The following is a 6,000-nucleotide window of genomic DNA, read 5'->3' on the forward strand; positions in this document are numbered from 1 at the left end:
CAAAGCAGGTGTAAGCAGGGCCTTTATATTCTTTTGGGAACTGAGGAGGGATAGATGAACTTGCCAAAAATGCAGGATTTGCAAGTAACCAAAATTCACCAGCTTCAGAATTATTGCACTGAACAGTTTCAGTCTCATTCATTGGAATGACTCATCATTCACCCTTGGCTGGTTTTCCTTGTTGAGAAGGAATGTTTCTGCCAATTTAAATCACTATTTTTTTTTTTAATTTTTTAATGCCTAACAAATTCAAATAAACATTTTGGACTCACTGCTATTCCTCTGAGCATTAAGGCGGGATGATACTCAGATCTCATCTCTAATACTGCCTAGGATCAAAAAATCCAGAGTGACTCTGGGGCAGGTGGTATGTTTGTGTCCCAAGAGTGTGGACTGGGTGTGTCACTAGCAGCCTGTTAGGGCAGATCTGTGCTGTCTCTCTGCAAATAATCAGAATTTATTTAACCTGAAGTGTAGACCCATAGCCACCCAAGTGTGGCCCCTCTCACTCCCACCTTGCTTCATACTGGGGGTCAAATTACCTGTTTAAACGTGGAGGGGAAGAGTGTGTTCAGCTACATTGTTACTTCTTGAAAAAGCATCTAACTCCCACAAATGGAGATGTAAGAACTGTTTGATGGGATATAATAGTTTATCCCTCATAAAGCTGTAGCAGGAGCAGACCTCTGGAGGGAGCAGCTCATCAACTGCACCAGCTTCCAAGGAAAATGGAGTGTCTTCCATAAATATTTCTGTTGTGCTAAACACTTCAGTTTGGGGCTTTTCTCTCATGCTTTAGTTTTCCTGACTGTGTCAAATCAGCCACCATGACCAGCAGAATTCTCCACTTTGCCAAAACCAAATGTATTTGTAGGAAGCAGATTTTTGGCTGCCACTTTCAAAGGACTCTGAGTAAATTAAAACCACCACAGCACATTTACTCTGCCCAAAAACAAAGTCCCAGCTTTCGTTTTTTTGCTGTCTGTCACCCAAACCAGGGACACCCAAACAAAGCTTTAATTTTCCTCCTCCTTCCTCAAAAGGTTTTATTCACCTGTATTTTTTTTTTTCACCTGTATTTTTTGCTGACCTCTGCACCATTCTGGGCTGTGGAGTTTCTTTACCAGAGCAGGGCAAACACAAATTTAATGAGCATCCCTTCCGATGTCCTTCCCTGGTGCCAGTGAACAAATAAGGTAATTGAGTGGGAGATCAGATCTGCACTTGAGCTCTTTTTTAATTAATAAGAGATGCCCATGAAACTGCAGCTCATGTCAGTGGGTGTTTCAGGCAGAGAGCAGAGGGCTGCAGCCACTCTTGCAGCATCCCAGGTAACACAGGCATCTCTTGTCTGCCCTTGGGGCTGGAAAGGGAGGCATCAGCTCACACCAGGGCACACACAGCCTTACCATGGCTCAGGATGGATACCACAGCATCTGCCACAGGAAGGTCGGAACACCTGGGTTTATGGCCTGCTCCTGCAAGGGGAGGACAGAGAGCACAGGGGATAAGCTTGATCCAGCACTAGATTTGCCGTGATCCTCTGGAGGGAGACAAGACCTTCCCTCTGAGCCAAGGAGGGAAACTCTTCCCTGTGCCTCGGTGCAAAAATTCATTTTAACATTCACAGCCTTCACACATCTCAACTGACCCTGGAGCCTGACCCCTTCATCCCTGTGTTCTGCTCATCTCCTTCCTCACAGAGCCTTGGAGCTGCTACCAGGAACTTCCCAGTGGAGCATCTCTCACCCCATTAAAAACCAACATCAGGGTGAGGCCAGCACGGCTCAGGAAGCAAACTGGGAGAGGAGACAATCAGATCTCCATCACTTCCCTGGGGTATTTGTTCAGCACCCTCCTCATCTGCCTCTGTGAGGAGCAGCAGCTGACTGAGGTGCAGCTGGTCCTGGACCAGGGCATGGGAATAATTCCACTTGGAGATTATTTCTCCCATTCTGAATCAGGGTGAAACTGTCTAAAATTTAAAAATAAACAGAAGAAAAATAGAAGATTTCCTTAAATACAGATGAGCCCCTGAAGTATTTTATGCAAAGTTTGGGGTTTGCCTTCTTGCAGTCAACCTTAAACATCCATGAGGGGAGTGAGCTGACCTAAAGAGCCAAAATTGATTTGGAAATGCAAAAATGCAATAACCTAGGCTCACAGCTTGCAAAAGTACAACAATTAATTATCTGTCAAAACTGAGTATTTCCTGCATATTGTTGTAAGGTCTCTGAGCTCTTGGGTTATTTCTGACCAAAAGAAAATTATGAAAAAACACAGGGAGAAATTCCACTTGCAAAATTATGAAAAAACACAGGGAGAAACTCCACTTGCAATATAATCCTGTGTATGTATTGGGAAGGCTGAAAGGACTGATTCTGCATAATTCCTCTTTGAACTTTGCAAAACTGGATGTTTCTCCATTTGCAGGAAGAACCCCTGCAAATGTCCTGATTTGGGATGTGAGCCCTGCTTGTCCCCTTTCCTTCCACCAGCCCCAGCTATTTAGGAAAATGAAGTCACTGATGAGTTTCAGAATCAAAACAGATTGAGGCTCCCCTCCTCACTTCCAGACAGAGATCTGACACTTCTTAACAAACGCTTTAGTTGGATATAACGTGGCTTCTTCCATCACAGGCATAAAATGCATGGAGTGTAACACAGAGGCCCTACAACTGAACTGGTCCAGGGGAGGAAGAGTTATCCATGCCCTCTGGATGCTGTGCCAGCCTGGTGCCAGGGCAGGGACAGCTCCACCCACGGGGAGGTGAAATGGAAAAAGGGAAGCAACTCTTTTTGTTCTGTGGGGCAGATGATCAAGTTGATTTTTTAATGTATGAAAGGAATGCCAGACAAATGCAGAGCGTGGCACGTAGGCCAGGAAAAGAATTTGCCCAATCCTTTAAAAACAGTGGTGGGAAATCTGGAAAAAGTCTCCCTAGTTCCTATTTGGGAACAGGTCGTAGATCTGGACATTTCCTCTGCCAGTCTTTTGCCCTTCCTATGGCTTTGTTTGCTTTGGCTCTCCTTGGTGAACCAGCTACAGCTCCAAACCCTCCTTAGCGAATTTATAAAGGTTTTATACATGGTTCTTGCAGGACCAAGTCCCAGGAGAAAATCACTCACAATATTGAGAGCAAAAGTCTGCAGTTAAATGTCTTCTACACTGCAAGAGAAGTCTAATAAGTGTTAATTAAAAAAAAAAAAAAAAAAGAGAGAGAGAGGAAAAAAGGAAATATTCAAACAGTGCAGGAGAAATACTAAATGAGAAAGTATCCAGTAGTGATGCTGGGAGGCTGAAAGGAAACATCTTGTTTTCCTTTTTCTTGTCTTTTAAATTTTTTTGGCTAAGAAGGGGAAAAGTCCTTGATGGTGAATATGGGAATAAAGGGAGATATTTTTCTTCCCTCTATTTCCTCCAAGAAAAATCATCATTTGCTGTGTAAGAAACTCAAAAAAAGCTGCCAAATGTGAAAATAATCATCAGCAAGAAGATCCCTCCACATCTCCTTTCTCATTTAGATGTTTCACCATGTGAAGAATTTCAATGAGCTCTAGGTATGTGTTGCCACTGCAGCCAGCCAGAGAGATGCTCAGTTTTGCTGAAGAAAAACCAAAGTGGGTGGACACAGACGTGGGAACTGTAATTACTTCTGTCCCTGTGTTCCATGTGTGGTACTTCCACTGACGTGACAATTTTGAGCAGCATCAGGACATTTCTGAGGAGTTAATACATAAAGGATTAAATAAACCTCTCTAGAAAAGGAATGCAAATTAAAATCCACCATATTCTATTAGTTTAATTACAGTAGCTATGAAACATAATTCAATTAAGCTTGAAAAAAGTCAATTACAGAACTTTCCTGCTGGTTTTTACAAGCTGTGTTGATATTTCTTTTCTTCCCTTCTTAGCCCTCCATGTGCCCCTTGCTGGTTTTTTATGATCTGTTCTAGAGCAGCATAATACCTCTATTTTTTTTTTCTTTTGAGTGAAAAAAAAGCTATTTCTCTGCATAGGTCTGCTCTCAGCCCAAATCTGTAGTGGAAGGATAAGAAGAGGTTGGTGCAATAAACAACAAAAAGAAAAACCCCCAAAAATTTCAGCAATGCAAGATCAAACAAACAAAAAATCCCCTGCCCTGGCGTGCGGCTGCGCTCTCCCACCGTGTACACACCAGCCCAGCAGGGATGGAGGTTCCCTTCCCTGCTTCCCACAGACTTTGTGGATGCTGTTTGCTTCCCAGCTGCTCGGGCAGCAGCATCCACATCGTCCCTGGCTGGCCCAGACTCCTGGGGAAGAGGTGCAAAAGCTGAGATGCACAAATCAGGACCCTCATCACTTGCCAGAGTGGAATTATTGCAGCAGTTTCCCTGGAGCACAGCTGGGAACAACATTAACCCCCACACTGATTTGTAAAGAACACACAATTCTCTGTATACTAACAAAAAATGCAATTATGTTTTTAATAGTCTGGGTTCCAGGCTGGAAGTTCTCTTCAAAACCTCTGTAAGACACACGTTAAACCCACAGCAATTAAATGGTGCAGCTGGTGCCCAACGAATGGCCAAAGCCTTTTCTATCTGTCAATTGAGTGGGGCCATCCCATAAAGCAGAACCTTAGATGCGTCTGTGCAATGGAAAATCACTTTTTTGTTTATTTTCTCATCCCAGGAGGCAGTCAATTTGTTATTTTTTTTTCCCAGGTTCTGACCCAAGGTGTACAGTTAGCTCCAAAGTGTATTCGTGTTTGTATGTCAGACCCATCTTGCAAAGGAACAAAGGCTTTTAAATTGCAAAAAGGAAATCAAAGTAATATACTGTACAGATTGCTGTAAAATTGAGCTGTAGTGTAAGACCTTGTGCTTTAGAATTCACTATTAAGGAACTCAAATGTGTATCATATTTATTTATTCTGGTAGGTAAAAGAAGAAGAAGAAGAGAAAAAAAAAGAGTTTATATTCATTTCTGAAAAGCTGCAGCATGATGCTATGTACCGATTGTGCCAGTCCTGCTTTCTGTAAAACTATTGCCTGTTTTCATACTCCACTAATAAAAAGGAAAAAAAAACCAAGAAAAATGCAATTTGTGAATCATTCATTAACCTGAGGCTGGAACCACACAGAAAAATGTTCTGCACACAAAAAGGTTCTGGCTAAAAAGCTTCTTGTGTTGGGGGGGGACATCTCCAGCTGGGCTGGCAGGTGAAAATCCCCCTGGGCCACAAGACACCACTGCAGCGGCTGCAGCACCTCTTGTCACCTTCCTGCACAACCCAGGGGAAATTCCTGCCTGGTGAGGTGAAGATGGGAAAGACCTGAGCAAACTTACATCCCTAAAGCCAGTGGTGCACAATAAATGTGACCACTCTCAAACGACTGGGCCTTCTGTGTGATTTTGAGGATGTTCCTGTTCTTCTGGTGGAGAGCCTGTCCCCTTTTCCACACCTAGCCATGGGGGGCTGTGCGCCAGGAGATGGCAGAAAAGCTCCTGCAAACTTGTTCCTGCACCCCCTGTTGTTTCAGGGTTGGTTTGAACCTAAAAGATGAAACTACTTCTTGGGCAAGAAGTTGGTAGAGATTTCATGGCCTTTTCACCTTGGGTATAGGCCCAATTTGATGCTTGGTGAAGCAGATGGAAAAAAATATTTTTCTGAGTTTATCGATACTTTCCTGAAGTCATCTGATAATCAAGGTCTTTTTTAAAAAATCAGATTATTCCATTTCAAAATGTCATCCCCCATTAATATGACTTCCCAGTTTCTTTTCTCAACTGTAGAAAAAATGCAAAGGGAAACACATAGAAGGGAAAAAGTAATCTGGGAGGAAATGGAAGTGCATTTGTAACAGTGATTAATAACATTTTAGACATTCTCAAGAAAAGTGGCTTTTTCTTAAGCCAGGCAGAGAACCAGAACAGTGGGAATGTGGGCAGAGACTGGGAACACCCCCGCCTGCAAAAATTTTAGTGCTAATAGTTTTGACCCAGTTCCATCAGTG

This window comes from Onychostruthus taczanowskii, unplaced genomic scaffold (genome assembly GCF_017590055.1).
Source record: "Onychostruthus taczanowskii isolate IOZ18803 unplaced genomic scaffold, ASM1759005v1 scaffold7, whole genome shotgun sequence".
Lineage (NCBI taxonomy): Eukaryota > Metazoa > Chordata > Aves > Passeriformes > Passeridae > Onychostruthus > Onychostruthus taczanowskii.